Source organism: Phascolarctos cinereus, unplaced genomic scaffold (genome assembly GCF_003287225.1).
Source record: "Phascolarctos cinereus isolate Bilbo 61053 unplaced genomic scaffold, phaCin_HiC Scaffold_4;HRSCAF=312, whole genome shotgun sequence".
Taxonomy (NCBI): domain Eukaryota; kingdom Metazoa; phylum Chordata; class Mammalia; order Diprotodontia; family Phascolarctidae; genus Phascolarctos; species Phascolarctos cinereus.
In genome coordinates this window covers 170,606,811-170,634,411 of record NW_027555847.1, presented here as the reverse complement: position 1 = coordinate 170,634,411, position 27,601 = coordinate 170,606,811, and the positions used below count along the sequence as shown (strand labels likewise).

At 41.7% G+C, this 27,601-nt stretch overlaps 1 long non-coding RNA gene across 1 annotated transcript; it reads right to left on the bottom strand.

Annotated features, from left to right (window-relative positions):
- LOC110198313 (uncharacterized) lies at nucleotides 1-27,429 on the bottom strand. The gene is made up of 3 exons (XR_002321714.2): nucleotides 27,265-27,429; nucleotides 25,603-26,087; nucleotides 1-769 (listed from the first exon to the last, which is right to left on the bottom strand). It is a non-coding gene; the product is annotated as an uncharacterized LOC110198313 (long non-coding RNA).
- Nucleotides 27,430-27,601: the final 172 nt, after the last annotated feature.

Here is a 27,601-nt window from a genome sequence, read left to right as displayed (position 1 = left end):
GGACAACCCAAGCTCTATATCCAAGGCTTGACCCCATTTTGGGGTTGTTTTTTTTTAATATGAGTCAATTGGGGTTAAGTGACTTGCCCAGAGTCACACAGCTAGTGAGTGTTATGTGTCTGAGGCCAGATTTGAACTCAAGTCCTCCTGAATCCAGGGCCGATGCTCTATCCACTGTGCCACCTAGCTGCCCCCCTTGACCCCATTTCTTACCAAATACCAGTTGCACAATGAATACACACAGTGAATAACAAAGAAACCCATTTATCCAAATCTTGGCAAAATAGAAATCAGGGAAGGTATATGTAGGAGAATATATACTAGACAATACAGAATGAAGGGACTCTCCCATTGGGATCAAGATAACTCATCTCAGCCAAAGAGGGTGTCCTGGATCTCACCTAAGAGCAAACTCCCTGAAGTCTCCTTGAAGTAGTAAACTGGGAGTAGAGACATGACGGAGACCGCCAGAAACACTCATATCTTCCCAGAGTCTTTTCCTTCAGTAACCTGAAGTGGGGTTGGTCTCTTCCATCTTCTCTCTTGAAGCTAGGAGCCAGAAGTGCCTGAAGTAACTCAATGCTTAAAGTCTTGAAAAAGACTCAAAGCTTAATGAGTCCCTAAAGAGGCCTGAAGAAGGCTGGAGCTCTCCTGATATTTCCGTAGTTCCACTTGTCCATCAAATAGGGAAGGACGTTTATCTCCATCAGTGAGGAGAGAGTCCCATGCCAGTGGGCTTTGGGCCAGGTGTTACACCGACAATGGAGTTCTTTAAAAAAAAAAATAATTAATTTGTAGTTTTCAACATTCACTTCCACAAGATTTTGAGTTCCAAATTTTTTCCCCATCTCAGCCCTCCCCCCACCCCAAGATGGCATGCATCCCCTAATCGACAATGGAGTTCTAAACACATTGAGCAGAGTCCCCAAGCCAAAGTACTAGACAGCTTGCATTCACACGACTTGATGCCCAGGGCCTGATTATTTGCTCCATGTACAGATTATCTTCTGGATATACCTTACCCTGTAACATCTTAGGATGAGGCCCAGAGGCTGGTAATAAGTGTGAGATCAGTACAGACTTGAGTACTTGAACATCAGCTATTCATTGACCTGGATGTCCTTTTTTACTAGATTAGTACATCCTGAATATTTACAATGACAAATTATGGAAGTAGTTGCCACTGTCCCCTCCCAACCATCATGTTCAGTCATCTTGGGCTCCTGGAAGGTGGGGTTCCTGACAAACCGGTTCTTTCCCCATTATATGGGCTCTCAAATGTCTACTTTCTTGCTCTACTTTTGCCTATGATTCAGGAACTCTATAGAGAAATCCGTATGCCCTGCTACCTTTCCCAATATTTTCATCCCTCTCGCCTTAGCTTTCCCTTCTCTTAGTTCATACCCTCTTCTATCCTTTCATGTCTTTGTGACCTATGGAAGCCCCTATTGTTCTCAAATTCCTTGTAATCTCTCTCCTGGCGCGCACTGAAATCTGGTTCCTTCTGGAAGATACTGTATTCCTGACTACACTCTGTAGGGCAGGGTGTTCCTTGTGCGGTTACCCCAGACACACAAGGCCAGGAGAAAGAACTGGCTCATTCTCTGATATCAGAGTTGTTAATGAAGAACCTCTGTACCTGGGGCAAGGGTCAGCTGCTCATATGGTTGTAGCTGCCAAGAGAAGGAGGCATACCCTGAGGCACCAGGAACTTTCCATGCTCAGGAAGGACTGGCTGTTGTCCGGGATGCAGTAGTGGGGATGGGGGGGGGGCCCGGGGCTGGAGGAGGAGACCCATCGGAAAGACTGGTGGAGGAGCCGGGGTGCTGAAGGATTGATTGTTAATGTAGCCTAAGATCACGTGGGCTTTTTTGGCTATTACATATTGCTGACTCATACTGAGCTTGCAGTCTCCTCAAACGCTGAGGTCTTTTTCATGTAAACATTACTCAGCTGTGTGGCTTCTACCTATACTTATGCAGATTATTATTATTATTATTATCATGGCAGCTAGGTGGCAGTGGATAGAACACTGGCCCTGAAGTCAGCAGGACCTGAGTTCAAATGTGGCCTCAGACCAAACACACCTGCTGTGTGACCCTGGGCAAGTCACTTAACTCCAATTGCCTAAAAAACAAACAAAATATTATTGTTATTATTATTGTTATTCTAAGTGTAGGACTATACCTTTGTTGTCATTAAATATTTTAAAGACACATTTCCAATCACTTAGCATAGTGCTTGGTACATAATAGGTGCTTAATAAATGCTTGTTGATTGATTCAGTAGAAGACTTAGAGGCATGACCCCTGCCAGTGTGTGGCACTTTGGAAAAACCTCAAATGGTGCCGTTAGTATCTTCTAAATTTTGTCATCTTCTGGTTTCCCTATTCTAATTACCCCTTTGTTTATGCCTCACTACCAGTTCTGGACCTTCCCTTGGGCACCAGCATTGTGTGACCTCTCCTTTGTGGTTCACTTCATCCCTCTGTATCACTGGTGTGAACACCTAGTGGCCTTCAGGTCTTTTATTCTCCTTCCTTTCTTGGGGATTTTAGTGTCTGGTTCACAGTGGGTCTTCTTTTTTCATCGCAATCCTTAGACTCAGACCAAAAACTTTTACATGCACATTAATGTCTCCTCAACTCTTCTTGGGTTCGTCACCTGCTCAGCTCCTATGACTTAAACTTTAACAATACTCCAGCTAGTATCCAAGATTGATCACCATCTAGGTTCTCACCATCACCAAAAACCATGCTATCTCCATGACTTTAAAGTCTGAACATTTCCTCTCTAATCATAACTTTCTCTTTTTCAGGATCTCCCTCTGCCACATTCATCCTAAACTGATTCTGTCTTTATTCTGACTTTCAATCCTTCCATCATCTTCCCTCCCCTCATTTTCCTATTCTATCACCTCACTCTTGCCTTGCTTTCTCCCCGTCACAGCCTTGATTCTAGGGTTGGTCAACTCAACTCTGCATTCTCTTCTACCCTTGAATCTCTCAGCTTTTGTCCTGTTGCCTCTAAACTTTGCTAAGTTTTCTGTTTACCACCTTTTTGTCGGTGTTGTTCAGTTATTTCAGTCATGTGTGACTCTTTGTGACCCCGTTTGGGGTTTTATTGGCAAAGATACTGGGGTGTTTTGCCATTTCCTTCTCCAGCTCATTTTACAGATGAGGAAATTGGAACTAACAGGGTTAAGTGAGTTACCCGAGGTCATACAGCTAGTAAGTATCTGAGGCTAGATTTGAACTCAGGTCTTCTTGACTCTAGGCCCGGTGCTCTATCCACTTCACCACCTGGCTGCCCCCTACCATGTGCCTTATCTGTTCTTTTTTGCTTCCTTACTGGTGAATACTACTGGAGAAAGTCATGCAATCATTCTGACTGGTCAATATACATTTATGTTATCTGATTTCAGTTGGGACCTCACTTCCTCATGTCAGTCCTAAGCAGCTATGCTGTTTATTGGCTGTATTTATTCAGCTACATTATTGTTGTTCTTCATTTTCAAAGAGGACCAATGACATCAGGAGGGTGATGTCTTGACTTGCAAGTAAATTGGATTTGAGTAAGTCAGGGCTGTGCAAAGTCATCAGCCTCACTCTTTCCTCTAGGGTTATCTGAGTCTAGTGGCAAGACATAGGTCAGGATGAATGGAGATGACCCCAGATGGCCATTTTAAGCTAAGAACTTTTCCAGATCTCAGTTTGTCTGAGGTAACACCCATTCAGTGATTTAAGGCTAGGTGAGAAATGAGGCAAAAGATGGCCTAGTTTGCCTACTCAAAAAACAAAGCAAAACAAAACTAAGAGGGGAAGACCCTCAGGGTGTCTGGCCAGAAGAGAAAGAATTGCTTTTTACACTCACTCTGAGCCATCAAAACCCAAACAAGACCAAGTCAGGCTTGGGCTGGTCCATTATTGGGTAGTCAGTGAGAGCCAGAGTGATTTGGGTTTAAGGCACGGTCAAATAGCTCCATTTGAATCCCAATGAGCTTTGTCACAGCTTGATTTTTCAGAGCTCTATTTCAAGAAATTATAAATGAAACTAGCTCCATGAGACAAAAGAGTTAACTGTAACAGTTTAAAAATAAAATGTTAGAATAAATAAGTAGGGAAGAGAAAAAAAATTCCAGCCCCCAAATCCCAAGATGTCTTGTGAGGTTTCAATGATCAAAATTTATATTCCTTTGGGCAGAGCACCCACATGTAAGGGTATGATTCCACATGTGGACAGAGAGAGAGGAGGGGGAAAGGAAGGAAGGGAGAAAAGAAGGAAGAAAAGTGGATAGAGCACCGGCCCTGAAGTCAGGAGGACCTGAATTCAAATCTGGCCTCAGACCAAACACTTGACATTTCCTAGCTGTGTGACCCTGGGCAAGTCACTTAACCCCAATTGCCCAAAAGAAGAAGAAGAAGCAGAAGAAGAAGAGAAGAAGAAGAAGAAGAAGAAGAAGAAGAAGAAGAAGAAGAAGAAGAAGAAGAAAAGAAGGAAGGAGCATTGCCCAAGTGTTGGGCAACTAGTTGGGTGCCCAGTAGGGCAGCTACTACTACTCACAAATTATTGTTTAAAGCCCCCATCTGTGATTGACTCTTGTTAGCATAGTTTGTCTTCCGTGCTTCCTTCCTTCTTGTTAGTACTCTGCTGTACCCTGCCCAGTAAAAGGTTCCCCAAATCTGTCCTGTCTAATCTCCATTAAAATGAAATAGTGTCATGTCCCATTGCTCGGGGCCAAACTAGCTGACTTTATCCAAGGCACTCTTATTTTGAAATCTGTGAACTTTTAAAAAAAGTTATTTTGATAATGGTATTTTACCATCTTTTGTAAAATCTTATATATTGTATTTCATGAATTTAACAACATTATTCTGAGAAAGGGTCTATGGGCTTCACCAGATGGCTAAATGTGTCCATTTAAGGGTAAAAACTGCTGTATTTGAGGCAAGTTCCCAGGACTGAGCTTGGTCCAAGACAAATGCTAGGTACAGAACAGGGAGTGGGTATAATACCCCAGCTTCTATATGCCCAACTGAGAGGTTCCTCAAAGTTAGAAGAGTACTTCCTCTGGCGTCAGAGATGAGCTCAAGAGTGGCCTCTGTAACCTATGTGACATCAGGCAATTCACTTAATCTACCTTGGCATCAGTAAAAGAGGGAATTTGACTAATGGCTTCTGATACTGTTTCTAGTTTTAAGTCTGTGAATCAGGAATTGATGGAGGGAATCCATGATTAAAAAAAAAAAAGTTAAGAACTCTGTTTAAAGTAATCCAGGCTTTTAATACATTATCCCTCCCGGATGACGCTTGTGTTTTAGCAGAGGCCTTCTGGAGACTGAGGACCTTAACCTAAAAGAATGTTGGGAATTTCGGGCACCTTGGCAGGCAGATGTCAGGGGACCTTTGTGAACTTCTAAAATTAGAACAGAGAGACACTCCCCTATTTCATCTATATATAGAGCCAACTCTGACCCATTTGTTTTATGTAACATTTGGCTAATAAATAAATTCCATTATAACAAAGGAGTTGGGACAGTTTCTAGAGAGCAAAATTATAGGATTATAGATCTAGAGCCAGAGAGGAACTCAGTAGTCATCTAGTCTAACTTGCTAATTGTACAGAGAAAAGCAAGGACCAGATAAGGAAGAGAGGAAACAAGTATTTGTTATGTATCTATGCTGTGCCAGGCACTTTAAAATATCATCTCATGGGGTCCTCACAATATTCCTGTGAGGTAGGTTTTATTATTATATTCCCCATTTTATAATTGAGGAAATTAAGGCAGACAGGTTAAGTGACTTATCCAGGTTCACCCAGATGGAAAGTATCTGAGGTCCGATTTGAACTTGGGGCTTCCTGACTCTAGGCCCAGTGCCCTATTCACTGTGATACTTAGCTGTAGGGGGCAAGATGTGACTCGTTCATGGTCACCCAACTAGTTAGTGGCAAAGTCAATGTTCTTCTTATCATGCCTTGCTGTCTTTTACAAAGAGATTTGACTGTATTATCAGTTCAACCTCCCCACTGTGCTGAGAGAACATTGCATGGGTGTCTACATGCATAGAGGAAATGTAAATATGCTCCCTGCTGTTAAGGAAACATTATTGTGATAGGGAAGGGAAGAGGGTAGAGGGATGAGCAGGGGATAATACATGTTAATCTTTGAAAACAGAAACAGAAAAAAAAAGGGAAGTCTGAATATGGAGGGGCCCAAGGCTTACTGGGGCCATCTTGGTCATGCTAGAGTTGGACTTGTTCATTTCTGTTCAGTTCAATTCAATTCAACAAACATTTAGGAATTGTCCAGTATGGGCAAGACACTAAATGCTGGCATTACAAAGACTCCCAAAGTAAAAAAATCTAAATTGATCACCGTACTCAAGAATCTTACATTCTACTTGGGGGCAGGGATTTCCAAGGGAGTATAGAGCATTAATTCCTGAGGCCATCAGAAAAGTCTTCATGAAGGAACTAACACTGACCTATACTTTGATATTCATTTTTTTTTTTGGTTTTGTTTTGTTTTTGCTAGGCAATGGGGTTAAGTGACTTGCCCAGGGTCACACAGCTAGTAAGTGTTATGTGTCTGAGGCCGGATTTGAACTCAGGTCCTCCTGAATCCAGGGCCGGTACTCTATTCACTGCACCACCTAGCTGCCCCCACTGACCTATACTTTGAAGGAAGGTAAGGATTCTCTGAGGTAGAGTCAAGGAGGGAATGCATTCCGGCCAGGATTGGGGTGAATCACATTTGCACAAGCATGCAGTTGGGAGATGCAATTTCATATGTAGGGAGCAGTTAATGGGTCAGTTTGACTGGAACAGAGAGTATGTGAAGGAGAGTTGTATAAAATTGTGTAGAAAGGTTTCATTGAAGTTTTTCTTTGTCCCCTTTCCAGCTGGAAGAGTCAACAGCAAGCAATATTGGGTCATTAGTATCTGCTTCGGCCAGGTGGAGGTTATAATTTCATAGAATCATAGGACTTTGAGCAGGAAGAGATCTTAAGTGTGATCCATCTTCCTCATATGACTGAAGAGGAAACAGGCCCCAAGACAGCAAATGATTGCTCAAGGTGACAGGGGTAAAATTCAGACTGAAGACCTCTGACTCCAAATCTGGGGCTTTTCCCTGTAAATGCCTTCTATGCTGCCTTCTTCCCAACTATTGCTAGCTCCTAGCTGGCTGTCGCACAAGCGTCTTTGGAAGTCCATTCTCCCCACGTGAATTTTCCAGGCCACAAGATTCTTTAGCTTCCAAGCCAGCTAATGCTTCCTGGTTGCCACCTTCTCCCCCATCTGAGCTTGGTTTGCTCTGCATCGATTTTTGCTCTTGTGTTGGGTTGGTGTGGGGCCTCAGACAGCTTTGGGGATCTGCATGTTATTCAGTCCTAGATTAAATGCAGAGGAAGTGAGGACCCTGCTATAACTGTGAGGTTTTTTTTTTCCCCTTATACAAGTACCACAAACTGTGCCTCAGGCAAATGGCAGAAAGCCAGACTTGGTTTGAGGAGGCGAGAGACATACTCTATTCCACTGGCAAAAATACACTCCCCAGAAGAGGGAGGAGGGTTGTGGCTCTGTGTGGTGATGGGGGTGGGGGTGGGGGAGGACAGGATGGAGGCAGGGAAAGAACTTGTTCCAGCTCAACATCTGGTAATTAGTGCTAGATTTGAAGTAAGCAGACCTGAGTTCAAATCCTCACTCTGCCTCTTCTGACCTCTTGGCAAGTTACTAACCTCTCTAGACCTCAGATTCGCCTATATAATGAGAGGTTTAGAATAGATGGCCTCTAAAATCCTTTTCAGATTGAAATCTGTGACTCTTGACCTTTCTCTATTAACCAATTCTTGCTAGCTAGGTACTTAGCTCTACCATTTCTACATTGCTAAGGAACCCCTAGTATTATCAATGCTTCCAAATTCAGAGCCCTAGAACAAAGCGTAGTTACCCCACTCTAGTTACAGCTCTGGGGGAGAAGTCAGAGAATTCCAACTACTTTCTGGGGTAAAGTCCAAGAAGAAGCAATGACTCCCTCAAATGAAAACAGAAAAAACAACATGTTTTCAACTTATCCAGATGTGTCTGATTGGAGTTCATGTGACAGTCAGCCAAACTATTTCTTCCTAAATCCTTAAGTGAGGCAATTCTGGAAATTTACTGCCTTTCCTTGCCTCTCCTGGTCTTTAAGCTGAAGCTGGCATTAGTCAGTGAGGACTGAGTAAATAAGCACCCCCTCCCCTTCCCCCATAGGCTGTCCTGACAGCTGAGATGTCTGGGAGTTATTTCTCTTTTCCTTCTCTCAGTCTCAGCAGCCATGACTGCATCCTAGTCCGTGCAGGGGAGTGTGGGGAAGATAACGAGTGATGTTGAAAAAAATGAGAGGAAAACTGATTGGGAGTGGCTGAAAGGGGGGTAATCATGTCACTCAAAAAGGAAAGGCAACTGTGATATTAGAGAAAAAGGAAGGGGGTGGGAGAGGACGTCCAGCAGGCATAGCTATGGAGGCAGGTGGCAGGTTTGAGTCTGCTGCTACGGAAGAAACAAACCAGTGCCCAAGAAGGCAGGATTCCACAGAAGCTGTTCAGAACTCTCCCTGCAGGGATGGAACCAGGGTTCAATGATTCGAAATGCAAATGGTCAGCAGAGTATTAGCAAGTGACAGGCAAAGATGGGTGACTGCAAGGAAAGTAGTAATTTGAAAGTATTTGCTTCCCCAATCTCTTGGGAGTTATTCATCTTGGGTTTTGGTCTTCCATTGGGAAAACTCTAGGTTGCTTATTACAGTAAATCCCATCAAAGATTTATTTCTATCGAATGTATTTATGATTTTTTTTCTGTTCATGTATGTGTTCATGTTTGTACTTATGTTTGTATCTGTGCCTGTGTGTTTGTGTATTTATGTTTCTATAGGTATCTGCAAATGCTTTTTTATTATCAGATTCAATTTTTTAAAAAATTATTTGTTTTAACATTCTTTTAAAAAAATTTTGGAATTAAAAAAATTGATTTCCAAATTCTCTCCTCTCCTCTCCTCCCCTACTCATTGAGAAGACAAGCAATATGATATCAGGTATATGTGTTGAAATCATGCAAAACATTTCCTTATTAGCCGTGTTGCAAAAAAAGCAAGAAAAATAAAGTGAAAAAATTATACTTCAAATTGCACTCAGAGTTCATCAGTTTTCTCTCTGAACGTGGATAGCATTTTTCATTGGGAGTCCTTTGGAATTATCTTGGGTCATTGTCTTTCACAGCTGATCATCATCACAATGTTGCTATTACTGTGTACAATGTTCTCTTGGTTCTGCCCACTTCACTCTACATCAATTCATATAGGTCTTCCCAGGTTTTTCTGAAACCATCCTGCTCATCATTTCTTATAGCACAATAGATACTCCATCACAATCATTTACTACAACTTATTTAGCCATTCCCCAATTGATGGGCATCCCTTCAATGTCCAATTCTTTGCTACCCCAAGAAGAGTCGCTATAAATATTTTGATACATATGAGTCCTTTTCCTTTTTCTTTGGTCTCTTAGACCTAGTGGTGGTATTGTTTGGTCAAAGGGTTGTATGTGCTTTGTGCATGTGTTTTGGGTTTTTTTTTGGCTAGGCAGTGGGGTTAAATGACTTGCCCAGGGTCACATAGCTAGTAAGTGTTATGTGTCTGAGGCAGGATTTTTTTATTTTTTTGTGAGGCAATGAAGTGCCTTGCCCAGGGTCACACAGCTAGTAAGTGTCAAGTGTCTGAGACCGGATTTGAACTCAGGTCTTCCTGAATCCAGGGCTGGTGCTCTATCCACTGCACCACCTAGCTGCCCTGTGCCTGTGTTTTTGAATGTGCATGAAAGCAAATATGAGACAGTGTGGGGAAAAAAACTAAAATTTTATTAGATTGAAAAATTATATATGTTTTATAGAATCTAATTGTGATAAGCTTGCCAGTGGTAACATATTTTTTAAAATCATATTATTCCTTGAGAGGCAGCTTGGCCTGGTGGCTAGAGAGTTAGACACAAAACCAGGAAGACCTGGGTTCAAGTCCTGCCTCAGATATAAAAGGGTGTGTGATGTTAGATAAGTCACCTAACTTCTGAGTGCTCTAGACAACTATTAGTTAAGACTATACATTTCAGGAAAGGTATTGACCTGCAATGATAGAGGAAGCTTCTTGACCTGGGAGTTCCTTATAGTAAGGAAATCACAGGTCCAGTCCTCATCCTATCCTATTTTAAAAAATAATATTTTATTCCCCCCCCAATTATATGTTAAGACAATTTTTAAAACATTTAAAAAATATTTTGAGTTCCAAATTCTATCCCTCCATCCTTCCCCTCCCCCCCTCCTATGTAGGCTATACAGGTACAGTCATGTAAAACATTTCCATATTAGTCATTTTGTACAAGAAGACCAGAAAAGATGGAAGGAAGGAAGGAAGGAAGGAAGGAAGGAAGGAAGGAAAGAAAGAGACAGAGAGAGAGAGAGAGAAAGAAAAGAGGGAGGGAGGGAAGGAAAGAAGGAAGTAAAAAATAGTATGTGTTAGTCTGCATTCAGACAGCTTCAGTTCTTTCTCTGGAGGCGGATAGCATGCTTCATCATGAGTCCTTTGAGATTGTCTTGGATCGTTGTGTTGTTGAGAATAGTCATTCACAGTTCTTCATTATACAATATTGCTATTACTGTGTACAGTGTTCTGGTTCTGCTCACTTCATTTTGCATCAGTTCATGTAAGTCTTTCCAGGTTTTTCTGCAAGCATTCTGCTTGTCATTTTTTATAGCACGATAATATTCCGTTACCGATCATATACCACAGCTTGATTAGCCATTCCCCAATTGATGGGCATTCTCTCAATTTCCAATTTTTAGCCACCACAAAAAGAGCTGCTATAAATATTTTGTACAAATAAGTCCTTCCTCCCCCCTTTGTTTATGTCTTTGGGATATAGACCTAGCAGTGGCATTGCTGGAGCACAGGGTATGCACAGTTTTGTAGTGCTTTGGGCATAGTTCCTAATTGCTTTCCAGAATCCCATCCTATCCTATTATTATCATGCAATATTGGGAGCAGGAAGACTTTTGTACAATAAAATTTCTCTTTTTCAGTAGTCATTTACTCTTCAACCTTTGGAATATAGTCAAGAAGGAGATAAACCTCCTTTCCTATCATTATTTTTGTTGTTCAGTCATTCTGTCCTCCACTATGTCTTGAAGTCTGTCCAAGCTCCTGTTTGTTGCTTCCATATGTCTCTGTCTATCCAACCCATCCTCTGCCATCCCCTTCTCCTTTTGCCTTCAGTCTTTCCCACCACTGGGTTTTTTTTCCAAAGAGTCCTGTCTTCTCATTATGCGGCCAAATTATTTAAGCTTCAGCTTCAGTATTTGACCTTCTAGTGAAGTCTGAATTAGTTTCTTTAAGTATTGACTGATTTGATCTCCTTGCTGTCCAAGGGGCTCTCAAAAGTCTTCTCCAGCACCACAATTCAAAAGCATTGATTCTGCAATGCTCAGCTTTCCTTAGAGTCCAACTGTTACAGCCATACACTACTACTGGAGAAACCATAGCTTTGACTATAAAGATGGCAAGGTGATGTCTCTGCTTTTTAGTATGTTGTCCAGATCATAGGATCATAGATTTAGCCAGAAAGAACCCCTGAGATCAGCTAGTCCAATCCCTTTCATTTTACAGATGAAGAAATTAGAGAGGGTAAGCAAATGACAGAACTGGGATTCAACTCCATGTTCTCTTAAGGCAAATACAGTGTTCATTCCTCTGTATTACACTGCCTACCTACCCATTCTTTAAAGGCTTATTATTATTTTCTTGTATGAACTACTCAACAACACTTACTCTGAAAAAGACCTGGGGGGTCATAGTGGATTTTGACAGCTTTTAAAGGACAGGTAAGAATGAGGTGTTGTGTAAAGACCGATGGTAACTGCTACTTCCCTCTTCCTTCTCTTAGATAATTGTAGCTATTATTCTCACACTCTTGTTGGCTCAGATTCAGGTTCACATACCCACTGAGAGACCACTTCCTTCCTAGGCAGGAAGTATATTGAAACTACCTTAGTGAGTAAACTCTGCCCCAGAATCTGTCTTCTTTGTGCATTTTTTACTACTGGTGACATCAAATGAGATAGGAGTGAAACACACTTTGTAAACTGTAAATCCTATATAAATCATCTTCCCCTACCTGATCTGTTGGGAATCTGGACTCTGGCCTATCTTGCCCTCTGAGACTTGGTTGTCTGTTCTTATGACTACTGTGACCTTATGAATCCCAGACCCATTCATTTCTGAAACCTAATAATCCTGGACTGCTTAATCCTTTATTTTGTTTTTGTTTTTGTGTTTTCTTTTCATGAGGCAATTGGGGTTAAATGACTTGCCCAGGGCCACACAGTATGCTTAATCCTTTATATGCCAGACCTACAAATAGATCTGTGTACAGTTTTAGGTTGGCCCCCCACACCCTGACTGACCTTGACCCTCTTTCTGCCCATTCCTTAGTATGACACTTCAAGAATCCCTGGGCTGATGAGCAGCTAAATTCACAAACAGCTCCATCACCTAGGGTCCTTATTTTGGCCAAGGGCTAAACCAGGGACTCTGGGTATACTGAAACCTCTAGCTTCCATTTGCTCAGACCTTTCCTGTAATGTATTAACAAAAGCAACACTTTTAGATATTTCACTAGTAGATATTTTTTCCTGAACTGAGAAAAGAAAGAAGATTGGTGACGGTGATTTGGAAAGAAGGAAATAGGGGGTCACAAGGAAATGGGAGTATGGAGATGTTTGTTGAGCAACCACAGACAGAGCATTAGACTGAAGCAGCCTGATCTCATGGACCATGATCTAGTGTGCTGGAGAAGCCAGTGCTGCAGCCACATTCAGAGGACCAGATCACAAGAGATGCTCCACATGGAGGGATTGGCAGCCCAGAGTTGGAGTAGAGGTAAATTTAGCCCAGGGACTGCAGGAGTTATCCATGTCAGCCACTGAGAGCGTGATAAGAGGAGGAGGCAAAGGATTGACAATTTCCCCATCCCTGCCACTGATAAAATGATCAATAGTTTTCACATCCCCTTGTAAATTTCCTTGGTAGGTTTCTTTCATATTTACCACCTTTGAAAGTCCAAGAAATTGTACCCATTGGGAAATTAGAGCCACCTAGATGGCTCAATGGGTGGAGTGTTTGGCCTAGGGTCAGGAAGACCTGAGTTCAAATCCAGTCTCAGACACGTACTAACTGTATGACTCTGGGCAAGTCATTTAGCCGCTGCCTGCCTCAGTTTCCCCAACTGTAAAACGGGGATTATAATAGCACCTACCTTCCAGGGTTGTTGTGAGAACCAAATGAGATAATACTTATAAAGTGCTTAGCACAGTGCCTGGCACGTAGTAGACACCTAATGAATCCTTCCTTCCTTCCTTCCTTCCTTCCTTCCTTCCTTCCTTCCTTCCTTCCTTCCTTCCTTCCTCCTTCTTCTTCCTTCCTTCCTTCCTTCCTTCCTTCCTTCCTTCCTTCCTTCTTCCAGGGTCACACAGGTAGGAATGAACAGAGATGGGTTTCAAAGCCAGTGCTCTACACACTTCACCACACCATCTCCCTAGTACTCAACTTCCATCCCAGTTCCTACTTCCGATCTTGAAGAAGGCCAGTACCTCTTTGACATGACAACTCTTTGAATACTTGAAAGATGACTGTCATGCCTCACTAAATCTTATCTGGGCTAAAAATCCCCAGTTCCTTCAACCAAGCTCCAGCTCTGTCACATTCTGGTTGCTCTCCTGTGGGTATGGTTCAACTTAGCTATGTTTCTCCTATAGTATGGTGCCAGAAATCAATATAGTGTTCTAGATGTGGCTTGACATGGCAGAGTCTAGTGAGGGGATCACCTCCCTCATTCTGCTGCTATTGCTGTCTGAATGCAGGTTAAGACAACACTAGCTTTTCTGTCATGTTGTTATTGTTCAGTTGAGTCTGACACCTCCCCCCAATTTGGGGTTTTCTTGGCAAAGATACTGGATTCATTTACCATTTCCTTCTCCAATGTGTGCCCATTTTTACAGATAAGGAACTGAGGCAGATAGGGGTAAAATGACTTGCCCAGGGTCTGACAAGTATCTAAGGCAGGATTTGAACTCAGATCTTCCTGACTCCAGCCCTAGTGCTCTGTCTACTGTACCTTTTCTGTCATACTTTTGACTTATTTTGAACTTGAAGACCATTAAAATCTTCAGGTCTTTTTCATATGAATTGTTGCCTAGTCATGCTATACCCTCATAGGTCGCTTATGAGACTAAGTTTTTTTTACCCAAGGGTAGGTCATTACAAGTTTAAATTTTGTCGTATTACATTCAGTCCTAGCCTGAATGGGATCCTGACTCTTTCATCCAACAACACTGAAAGCGTTGCGCTTGGAGACAGAGGACTTGGGTGTAAATTTCGCCTTTGACACTAACTATACGACCTGGGTAAGTCACTTAACCTTTTTAGGCCTCAGTTTCCTCGTCTGTAAAATGAGGTGGTTGGGCTTGATGACCCTTAAGGTCTGTTTTGGCCCTAAATCTATGGTTCTTTGATCCCAATTAGCTTTCCTGCATAGTTTCATTTCGTCTGCAAGTCTGATAAACTTTCTATGACTTCATCCAAGTCACTGCTAAAAATGTTAAGAACAGATCCCAGAACATTTCTCTGGGAGACTTCAAGATTCCATAATAATCTGGTATAATATGCTAGTATGGTTTACCTTGTCAAAGAAGAAAATGAAGTTACTATTATGTGGTCACTTTTCAGTGATCAGTCCTTTTAAAATAATAATACTGTTTAAAACTCAAAAGCTTATGGAAGTGATTGTTGATAATTCAAAATAAATTAATTATAAATTATAAAAAAATAATAATACTGATAGCTAGCATTTATGCAGTGCATTATGGTCTACAAAGTGCTTTACATGTATTACCTCATTGGATTCTCACAACCCCATGAAATAAGTGCTATTATTTGTCGGTGGTATTGTGCAGTTATGTCTGACTCTTCATGACCCCATTTGGGGTTTTTTTGGCAAAGATACTGGAGTGGTTTTGCTATTTCCTTCTCCAGTTCATTTTACAGATGAGGAAACTGAGGCCAATAGGGTTAAGTAACTTGAGCAAGGTCACACAGCTAGCGAGTGTCTGATGCCAGATTCGAACTCTGGAAGATGAGTCTTTCTGACTTCAGGCCCAGCATTCTATCTACTGTGCCACCCAGCTGCCCTAGTTCTATTGTTGTGCTCATTTTATATGTGGGAAAACTGAGGCTGAGAGAGGTTAAATGACTTATACATGCTCATAAACAATCCCTTTAATAATATCTTCTAAAATTATGCCAGGAAATATCTGGGGCATCTGGATAGCACAGTGGATAGAATGCCTGGCCTAGAGTCAGAAAGACCTGACTTCAAATTTGACTTGAGATACTTACTAGCTATGTAACCCTGGGAAAGTCACTTACCTTCTGTCTGCCTCAGTTTCCTCATCTGTCAAATGGGGACAATAATAGCACCTTGCCTCCCAAGGTTGTTGTGAGGATCAAATGAGACAGTAATTATAACGTGGTTAGTGCGGTGCCTGGTACATAGTATGCACTACATAAATGTTAGTTATTATTATTGTTGTTATGAAATCAAGTTCATTAGCCTATAACGAACATATTTCATCCCTTCCATTGTTTGAAAGCTAAGGCATTTTATTGTCCACCCAAATATGCCTTCTTAATAAGGAGTGTTTTTCATTCTGTTTTAGAATCATCCTACAGGCTTGATAAGGCTGATAGGATGTGGGTTTCCAAACTTTTTTGGCCTCTGAATGCTCTGGAATGTCAGTTGCCTGCTGGAGACTTTCTTCCCTCAGCTGCTAGAGGTTGGAGGTGGGAGGTGGGAGGGAAAGAGAGGCCACTTTAGTAATGGAAACACAGCAGCCAGCTGGTCCCGGCCCCTCCTCAGGGAAACATGCCATTTTGTTCAGCATTCACTCCTCTGACAGGTGGAATGTGATTCCCTCTCAAGCCAGGCATCTGGATTCCAGCTGATTCAGACAACCTGAAGAAGCTAAGCCATGCTGCTTGAGACTGAACCATCTCTCCAGGTGGTCAGCAGCCCAGACCACACATTCTCAGGCCAGATCAGTGACCTGGTCCTAGCTGACAGGGTGTGTGGGAGAGTATGATTGGTGTGAAGCTGAGAGACTCTTCTCCTTATGGGACTCTGGCCCTGGCCAAGGGTGTCACAGCCCTGCTGTCCTCTGCCCTGGCCAGACCGAATCTTGAAGCATTGTACTCAGTACTTCAGAGCTGTATTTAATGAAGGCCATTGATTCATTAAAGAGTATGATGGTGAAGACCATTAGGTAATGCCATATGAGGAACTGAGGTTGATTAACCCAGAGAAAAGAAGACTTAGCTAAGACATGACAGGTATCTTGTGATTGGCAGGGCCGACACAGGGAAGAGGGATTAGCTTTGCTCTGCTTGGCCCTTTCTAGGGCAGATGTTGGAGCAATAGGAAGAAGTTGCCCAGAGGCAGATGTTAAGAAGAACTTCCAATAAACAAAAGTGTCCTAAAGTGGAATGGGGCAGCTAGGTGGCATGGGGATAGAGTGCCAGGCCTAGAGTCAGGAAGATTCCTCTTCCTAAGTTCAAAACTGGCCTCAGACACTAGCTGTGTGACCTTGGGCAAATCACTTACCCCGTTTGTCTCAGTTTCCTCTTCTCTAAAAATGAACTGAACAAGGAAATGGCAAACCGCTCTAGTATCTCTGCCAAGGAAACTCAAAATGGGCTCATGAAGAGTCGGACATGACTGAAATGAATCAACAACAAAGTATTATCAGCTGTCTTTGAAGGCAGTGAGTTCACCTTCACAGAAGCCTTTCAAGCAAAGACTGAAAGGCCATTTACTGAGTATATGGTGACGGGCTAGCTCAGGTGGCCTCTGAGGCCTATTCCAACCCTGAGATTCTTGGTGTGTGGCTCCACATCTCCAAGGACTTTCATCCTTTCTTCTCTGCCCTGTTTCACTCTCTGCTCTTGCCTGCCTGGAGCATTGCTCACAGTATTTCCCTGGAAGCAAGTTCTCAGTTCCAGTGCTTACTCCCAGGCTTGTACCCAGACAAAGAAAATGAGAAGGAACACCAGCAAATGATACGTGGGTTCCAGCTGTCAAGAGAGTCGGGCTCTTATTTATAGAAGTGATTTTGCTAACCTCTTTTCTCCCCTGCTATTTCTGCTTCACCATCCCCCACCCACATGGAACAAGGCAACCATAGGCTGATGGGAGGGAGGGGACACTCACAAGTATGTAAACACAGACCCATATACACACTGACTCACAACAATCATAGAGTGCTAGACTTTAGAGAGAATCTAGGCCAACCCCTTTATTTTGCAGATGCCAAACCTGAAGCATCCCACTCTCATATTCATGTCTTTCAGAAAAGTTATCTCAGATACAAGGTACCTTGTGGGTCCACATCCACTCAGAACTATAGTTCTGAAATCCCCACCAGTGTATTTACTTTTACTACTCAGCCAGAGAACACAATTTGTTCCTAGAAGAGGCATTTAATAAACTAGCATAGGAAAAGGGGCAATAGAACATTTCCTCTATAAACCTGGAACATGCTATGCCATAGATAGTCCTACCATCAATGGAAAGATTTGATATGCTTAAGGAATACCCATAAAGGAGCACAGATGTAGTGGGCATGTGTAGTCAGCGTGCATGTGTATAGAGAGAAATTGCACCTCCAACAATTCAGGGCTGCCATGTTGTCTAGTGAGGTCATTTTATTGCTATGGCTGGGTCTGATTCCTACTGATTTCATTTGGCAGGTAGCCCTGCCAAATGGTGCTCTGTTCTCTGTTATGTGAGATGATGTTCTACTCATCTTGGGGTTGCTTCCAGCTGTGACTCTGATGGGCATGTGTTGGTAAAGGTTCTCTCTCCTTCTAGCTTCTGATTTCAGCTGAGATGCTATCTATTCCCAAGAAGAGAAAGAACGGCTTCTATCACCTGTCTTTTACTGTAGAATCCAGAGGCTTAAGATTCAGTTCTTTCAGAGAGGCAGTCTCTTCATTTATCTGGTGTCATATTAAGGAACAACCTTCAGGCACTTTTCTTTCTGATAAAGAAAGGAAAACTACTCATTTCTCAGAGCCATAGGTGTGGTTAGATTTTTCCCTCCAGAAAGAGACTCTTCACCTCTAGGGGTGAAGTTCTGAAACACAGAGGAGCTAATTAAGCAGGACCTCCAAATACTGAATTTGTATTTAAATTGTATTTCTTTCTGTTCACCATGAGCAGCATCTCTCCCCCAAGCCTCTGAGTTAGGGTAAGAAAGTCCTTTTAATTTTGGCTTAGTTCCTTTATTTTCAATATGAACAATTTTTCTAGGGGCCACCATTTCAACAAACTAGTAAGGGCTGCTGATTATCTCACCCTCTCAATCCCCCAAGATCCTCTCCAGTTTGGCATGGAATTTAAGACAGGGTTAAAGGTAAATGAAAAGGGGTGAAATCATGGCTCTGAACTAACCAGGTCTCATTCCTGTCTTCATTATATATAAGTGGCCAGTAACAAGCTTCTCAGGCTTTGAGTCTGTATAAAGATGAGGCCCAGAGAAGTAGACCATTTGCTCAAGGTCATACATCCATTAAATGGTCGAGCCAGTTTTGGGACTTTTTCAGGGGCAGACTTGGACTGACAAAGGAAGGGAAACAGGCTGTATAATCTTCAGCTCCCTCTTCCTGGTTATAAAGCAAAAGTAGAAGGTTGATAGTATCCTCAGAAAACCATCTCCAGTGAGACCCTTTGGAAAACCCCCTTCTTTAAGACACAGTCTATGTGGAGCCAATTACTCTTCCCAGCATTTCTCCCCCTGTAGAGATTCAGTAGCATGTCCTGCTCTATTTTACTAATAGGTGTAGACATTCTCTCCAAGGAGACTACCTTTGGAAAGTTCCAGTCTAGGTGCTACCAACTTCTGAGAATCCCCTTTCCACTCTCCATCCCCAGTTCCCTCAAAGTGCTAAAGATTCTTTAGTAGAGCTCACTCATTAGGAAGCTGTGGGAGGGAGAGAGGGGGTGGTAGCAGTACCTAGCCCTGATTCATAGGCCTGATCTGGGTGCTTGATTATACTTTCCTTCTCTGGAAATCTTCGAAAGGACTGCCATTCCTAGAAGTCAGGCAAGGACATGCATCTTGCCTCTTACCCAGCTGTCTCCCATAAACAGGAAGAGACTGTGCAGATAGGAGTGGGCCTGGAATATAGTTTGTATCCCTTCCTTTAACAAAACAATTTAAGCATAACAAAATCACATTACCATAAACACAATAGATAATAATTATATATATGTATATATGTATATATATATATATATATATATAATATTTAGCTAGCATTTATATAATAGAGTGCTTTAAGGTTTTGGAAAAAGCACTTTACCTATGTTATCTCACAACAAACCCCCAAGGTAGATGCTTTTTCTCTCTGCTTCATTTTATAGATTAAAAAAAACTATAGGTGCTACTATTTCCCCATTTTATAAATAAAAAAACTGAGACAGAGATTAAGTGATTTGCCCAGGATCACACAGCTGGTTAAGGACCTGAGGTCCTAACTCTAGGCCCACCATTCTATCCACATTGCCATCCAACAGTCCTAGCCTTATCTTCAACTTTCATTTTGGGGTCACTGAAATGAAATGAAAATGCTTTTTTGTAGGTCTAAACTTTGATCCCTCCAAATGTTCCTGGGGACTGATAAGAGCTTTCCCAGCTCTTATAGTATGCTTAAATGAAAACACCTGCTGTTTTTTTCTCATGTTTGCAGTCTTAAGCACATCTGTTTAATTTAGCAAGACATGGCCACTTCTTCCTTCTAATGGTTCCATATCATCAGGGATGGGACTGAAGTGGTTTTGCACTCTCCCATTTCTTTCTTCCCAAAGAAAACCAAGGACTCTGGAATTGCACTCTGCCTTACTCCTACAATTCAATCTATTAAACATTTATCAAGAGCCTACTATGTGCCACTTACTAACTGTGTGACCCTGGGCAAGTCACTTAACTCCACTGAGCTTAGTTTCCTCATCTGTAAAATGAGGTGGAGAAGGAAATGGCAAACTACTCCAGTATCTTTGCCAAGAAAACCCCGAATGGGGGCACAATTGGAAAAAAAAAATGGCTACGTGCCAGACACTGTGCTGAGCATTGGGAATAAGTAAGAAAATGATAATCGTTATCCTGAAAAAGCTTACAGTCTAATGGAAGAAGACAGAGGGGGGAACTGTGTGGTGGGAGGGGGATACCATGGCATGGTATGGCATGGGGACATGATGTTCTCTAGACTAGAAACTGAGCAGAGCTGCTGTTGGAAAATGGAGAGTAACTAATTCCTTTTAGAAAAGTCACGAAGACAGCCTGGTGCTGAAGAAACCTTCCTCAAAGAGCCACCTCTCTCTCTAGCCTCTGCCCTTTACTTGGGTTGCATCACTGAGTTACACAAATACACAAGGAAATAAACAAACATATATATGTATATGTATATATATATCTATATAATATATCTATGTATATATGTATACACATACACACATATGTATATGTATGTATATGCAAGGATCAGGGCAACCCCCAAACTGAAGCCTCCCTGGGTTGGTGTTGTTCAGTTGTATCCAATTCTTCATGATCTTATTTGGGGTTTTCTTGGCAAAGATACTGGAGTGGTTTAGCTATTTCCTTCTCCAACTCATTTTACAGATGAGGAAACTGAGTTTAAGTTTACTTACTGAGTTTAAGTTTGTAGGGCTAAGTGACTTGCCTAAGGTCACACAGTTAGTAAGCATATGAGGCCAAATTTCCTAATTCCAGACCCTGCGTGCTATCCTAAGAGCCACCTAGCTGCCCCAGTGGTACCTTGTTCTCAGACGTACATCTTTGGTTACCAACAACCAAGGGCCTACGAGCACAAAGTGACAGTTTGAGTAGTTCTAGACACCTTAATTTCAACCTGGAACTGAAGAAACCAAGGAACCAAATCAATCAGGCCATCAGGGGTTCTTAACCTTGTTTGTGTCATGGACCCCTTTGGCAGTCTGATGGAGCATATGGGCTCCTTGACAGAATAATGATTTTAAATGAATAAAGTAAAATCCGTAGGATTACAAAGGAAATTGATTACACTGAAGTACAGATAACTAAATATATTTAAAAAACACAAACAAACAAGTTCTCTGTCCCCAGATTAAGAACTCCTAGACTAAAGGCATGAACTGGGCACCCTAGGAGTGAGACTTTTTGTTTATTTGTGCTGAATTCAACACCCCACCCACCTACCCCCACCCTAAATGGTGATACTTTTAGGCTGCTTGGGATAATGTAAGGGTCTGTCTGAGTTTGTCTGATAGTAGACCCGAGATTGAGACTGTGTTAGTATCACCACATTGGCCTGTGCTTTGTTTTCTGCCCACCCTCTTCTTTCTTATTTCAGGCCCATCTCCAGAATGCTCAGTCACTGGGCAGAGTCAAGAGGGGCTTACGTCACTGCCCTCTCCTATCACTCGGTCCAGTGGCAAACACAGCAAATTCATTGATTCACCCTTATGTGCAGAATCCACCCCCGTGGATTTCCATCTTAGAGGAAAGCTGTCACAGAGCTTGGCCTTTGGAAACAAAGATCCTGGACCGGCTGTGGTTCAGGGATCATAGAATTAGATTTAGAGCTAGAAGTTATCTTAGAGGTCACTTAGTCCAAACCCCTCATTTTACAGATGAGGCTCAGAGACCTGATGCAATTTACCCAGGGTTGCACAGTAGGTAGTAAAGCCACAATTCTGATCCAGGTCCTCTGACTCCTTATCTTGTGTTTCTTCCACAAATGAGTCTAGACACACAAGGGATAAATTGTGATCATCTTTTCCCTCTTATACTACTTCAGTCTTTCTCATGAACCTCCCTAATTGGATCTATTTTAGGATCTTACAGCTCTGAAGGGACAAATGAGTCAGGATCTCTTGATTCTGAATGATGATCCCAAATAGTCATGCCTTACAGATTTGGGGAAGGGAGGAAAAGAAATGGCATTTGTGAATAGAATTCTCTGTTGGGGTTGGACAAGCTGTGGTTTGAGACAGCTTTGGCAAAGCAAGTAACTCTCTATGTGACCAAGGTCAAGTTGAATCACCTCTCTGGGCTTCAGTCCTACCCTCTCTAGAAAACTATAAAGGCTGATTAATGACCAAACTAGGCTTGGGTGGATGAGGAAGCTGCCATGAGTATAGCTAACAAGCTAAGAAGAGGGGCACAGAAGCAACCCCTTGCCTTAAAAGCCATCCCAGTCCCACAGGAAAAAAAAAAGACTTCAGGACTATTTTGGGAATCAGGTTTATAAGAAGAGGCTGAAGGAACTGGGATGCTTTAGGATGGAGGAAACAAGAATGTAGAGGAATAATATCTTTTTCCATAATGATTTATCAATCTCTATCTCTCCATCCATCCATCCATCCATCTGTCCATCCATCCATCCATCCATCCATCATCCATCCATCCATCCATCCATCATCCATCTATCTATTTATCTATCTATCTATCTATCTATCTATCTATCTATCTATCTATCTATCTGTCTGTCTATCTACCTATCTGAAGGGGCATTAGATAAAGGACTTCCTGCTTCAGCAAAGAGTCTGTCTAAAGAATCCAGAACATCCAGAATCTGAGAGTAGCTATATATTTTTCCCATCAGGAAAGATTCTTATTTTCATCCAGTATAAAGGAGTGAGATAGATTTCTAGTTTTTAGCTCCTCTGCTTCCTAGCCCCTTGTGCTATGTGCATGTATCTTTGAGGCCTTCCAAGGAATTGATATCACTAGGAATGGGAAAGGAGATTAAGGGAGAAAGGACCCTTTGGAAAACTATTATGTCAGCAAAATTTGTCTTCCAGGGCCCTACAGCCCTCTGTATTCTTTGCCCATCTCTACCTTTTTTTTTTACCACCTCTCCCCTGCTCAGCTTCGGGTAGAAAATCTTTTCATGCTCTTCCTACTCTCCTCACTATGAAAACCTGAATTTCTAGGACAGATTTGACAGTCACACTGAAATAGGAGTGACTATTAAAGCTTAATTTGTCACCTCTTGAATTTTTAACAGAAGAAAAAGCATGAAGCAAAAGGAATATCCATTTAATTAGAGAGTTTTTAACATTAGCAGGTCTCATAAGATAAATGTAGGGGTGGGGTAGGGACAAGGGAACTTCTGCAATACCCTTAATAATAGTAATGATATCTATACCTGCCTATCTATCAATCCATCTATCTATCTGTAGCTCTTTAATGTTTAAAAAAATGCTTTACATATATTCTCTCATTTGATCCTCATAACAACTCTGTGGCATAGGTGATATTATTATCCCCATTTTACAGATGAGGAAACTGAGGCTGAGAGAGGTTTTGTGACTTGCCTAGGGTCATACATATAGTAAGCATCTGATATAGGATTAAAACACAAATGTTCCTGACTCCAAGTCTAGTGATCTATTTACTACCCCCACACAACTGCCCTTAAAAACCTTTTTTAGTGTTTTTAAAAACCATATTTGTAGTTGGTGGGAAAGTTTGCCCTGCATGGGAAGGGGAGAGTTTGATTCTTCACCCCTTCCTACTTCCTGGGTCATCTGCTTGCAGATGATGTGGTTAAAAATGTGTAGACACCTGATGATTCTTCTCCAGGGTTAATGGAGATTGATTGGGCTACAAATTAGTCAGGCTCCTGGGGAAGGAAGGATAAAAGCATTTATTAACTGCCTACCAGCACCGTGCTAAGCACTTTACAAAAATAGGGTGTGTGTGTGCTACAAATAACTAACCCCTGAAGGCCACCAGCAGCTTGAGAGTTGAACAAAGAGTTTAGCTTTTCACCTCTCAGGGGAAGAGGATAATGTTTTCCTTCCTCACTGGGCTACCCTCCCTGCGCCTACCCATGAACCATGACATTTAATCATAAAATCCAGGTTACTTGCAGAGCAGATACCCTATTTAGCAGTTGGAAAGTCAGTTGGAAGGAGTTAGAGGCACAATTGAGCTTTTTTTTTTTTACAAGAAAAATGTACATTATTTTTACTTATTTCATGAGACCACAGAGAGCTTATAATTATAGTCTAACTTCCCATTTTACATAACTTTGTATATGTGTACAGAGAAGCACAAGATATCTCATCTGCAGAGTGAGGCCCAGTGCCTGTCCCCAGGTCACACAGCTAGTGAGTGGCAGAGTTGGAATGAAAACTCAGGTCCTCTGACTTCAAATCCAGTAAATATCTCTACTGGGCATATCCTGGATATTGCCTGGAGTCAGGAAAACCTGAGATCAAATTCAGCCTCAGACCCTTACCAGCTGTGTGACCCTGGGCAAGTCACTTAACCTTGTTAGCCTCAGTTTCTTCATCTGTAAAATAAGTTAGAGAAGGAAATGGCAAACCACTCTAGTATCTTGGCTAAGAAAATCCAAAATGGAGTCACAAAGAGCCTGACAAGTCTTCCTACTATACTATGCTGCTTTTTACTGGATCTCTAATCAAAGGTATTGACTGATGGTTAGGATTAGGGAAAAAATGGTTGGCTTGCATGTTGTATTAAAATTGCATCTTGTTCTGGTCCCCCTGACCACCCCACCCTGCTCCTTGTCTGTATAGTAATGAAGTTTATAAGTAACCAGCATTAAGTAGCAGTAGCAGGAGGTAAGATTACAAAGGGAAACCTAGCAGTCACATACAAACCACTGCAAAGATCAAAGGATTACAAATTGTATCATTTATTAACCAAAAATCATATCCTAGTAATATGTGCTGAATCAGGGAAAACCCTCTAGGATTTGCTATCAGAGCCTTTTGGTTATACGCTATATAAATCTCAGCTAAGTTCCAGACATCTACAATAAGACAAGTAAAATGCCAAACATTACTAATAACTTTGAGATGACATGGATAGGTTAACTTTAAAAGTTTTACCAACAACTTTGAGTTAATTTGGACATGTTACTGGACTAACTCCAAGGAAGCATGGATGAGAGATAGTCTGTTCCCCACCAAATCCTATAAAAATGAGACCTCAAACTACAGCCGCGCCCCCCCACCCTCCCCATCATTCTTCTATCTCCTTCTAGGTCCATGCAGTCAAGGGCACCCAACTCTAATCCATGGCTATATAAGTGATTATCTATGCCTTTCTCCCTCCCCATACTTTTCCCCATCCTAGTCTGCCTCTGCACCCCCTTTGTGGCTTGTCTGCGTGTTTTCTGAGCTGTTTGCCCCATACCCTCTGTGCCTCATCAAAGTGTGATTGCAGCCTCACTTCCTGCTGCCACTGTGGTTTTTCCCAGTGTGTGTGCCTGCCCCATTTCATAACTTCATAAGTTAATTAGCAATCCACATGTCCAGATTTTCTACCTGCAGATCCAGAGTACACACCCAGTTTTTCAAAATATCATCTCTCTTGTAATTAGCTATTTAGAAGATTCATTTCCAAGTAGACACTAGTAAACGCAAACCAACCTGGATGGGCGTATTGGATGAATTGATGTATAGGGCTCTTGTCCTTCTGGAAACAGCCTTCATTTAAAACCAATAAATTTGTACGGCAGTTTATTAGCTTCTGATTCATTAAATTCATCCTTTTGTGATTTCTAGGGCAGTATTTAATAGATCCCTGATTTCATCAGGACAAATCCTCCCTCCACAGGCACAGATCACCCCTTGATAGATGTATCTTCATGAGTTGCTGTGGCCAGAAACACTCATCACAAAGATAAAGCTATCACCTGGTGGCCTGCCTTCTGGTAATGAGCCTCTCTGAACTCAGTGAGGCTGGACAATTCCTCCCTGGGTCCAGGCTTGTGCAGTTCTTACTGGAGCCACTGGGATTTGAGCTCTGCTGTCATATCTTTCCAAACCAAGGTTACCACCACACCACAATGATCTGTTGGAGGACTTTATATAATTGGATGTACTGGCGCAATCACTTAAGAACAAATTGTTTCCTGAAAGAAAATGGAGAACATGATATCTTAATGACTACTAACCAAAATAGTAACTTTAAACTGAAGGAAACAAACAACAAAAAGCCCAAGGTTTTCTTTATAAACAAACCATTTTAAGTGAAAAAATTAAAGGAAATAGAATTTATAAAATTCTCAAGTTTACCCCCCAAAAAATTACATGTAGAGGTACTAAATCTCTAATAAGGAGGAAGTAATAGCAGGAACTTATATGTGGTAGAGACTTTATTAACAATAAATACAAAGGATATTTTTGGTGCAAAGAGTACAGAACTATTTCTCAATACCAAGATAATAAAAAGTTTCTTAATTTGTACAAAATGAGTCCCAGATCTTCACAACTGACACAGTTGATCTATGCTATGAATGCTTGAGATCTCACATATCTACTCTTCCCTCCCTCACTCCCAATACAAATTGACAGGGATACAGAAAAGGAACTCGCTAGAAACCTGAAACAGCTTCAAGGAGCAGAACCTCTGGAAATAAAAACTATGAACTCATGAGCTATCTCTAATAACATTTAAGTTGCAGAGAGAACTATACAGAAAGAAAAAGTATTGAGGCCCTATGTTTTGGAGTTGTGAGGTGCCTTGTTATATGTGTTGCCTACATGTTTACTTCACTACCATTATACTCTTTGGGTCCACACTGATGACATATTCTGTATATATTAATGAAAGAATACACTTCAGGTTTATGAGGGAATGTTCTATAGCTATTATTTTTTACTATGCCTTCTTTGTAGCTGCCTTTGCTTTGAGTCTGTTAATGGGAAATACACTGATGGGGGCTCATGAGCTGTAGTATTAGTACCCTCAGGGTACCTCCTAGAACCTGAAGTTGTGACTCCCTTAGGAATTCAACCTGCAAATCTGAGTGCTAAGTTGGGGGAGGGTAAATCACAAGGTTATAGGCATTTCATCTCTGACACCCAAGACTTTCTTCCATGCCTAAACATCCCTCTTTACTTTCACATGTTGTAATTCCTAGTTCCCTTCAAGATTCTCAAGTGCCAGCTCTAGAAAATTATTCATTGCCTTAGTCCTTTCCTCTCCCTACCTTTCCCTAATTACTTTGTATTTGTTTCAAATATACTTACTTGTATACATATTATTTTTCTGCAATAGAAGGCAAGCTCTCAAAGTATAAGACTTACCTTGTTTTCTTTGTATTTCCAGCTCCTAGCCCAGCAAGCTGCCTCATAATAGGCATTTAATAAATGCTTATTGAGTTGAACTGCCTTCTTTTTTCTAACAGTTAAGGCCAACCTTCTGAAGCATCCTAGACAAATACATGGATAGAGAACAATGCTGCCGGTAGTTAAAACAATGGTCCCCTGAATCACTTACTTTTAGGTGAAATCTACCTCTTGACATCCTCCTAGCAGATAGTGACGTTTTGAGCCTCATGATTCACAGTGACATTTGTTGCCTACAAGTGATAAATTTGCAGGTATGGAGTATCATTTTGCAAGCAGAATGACTCAAGAGTCA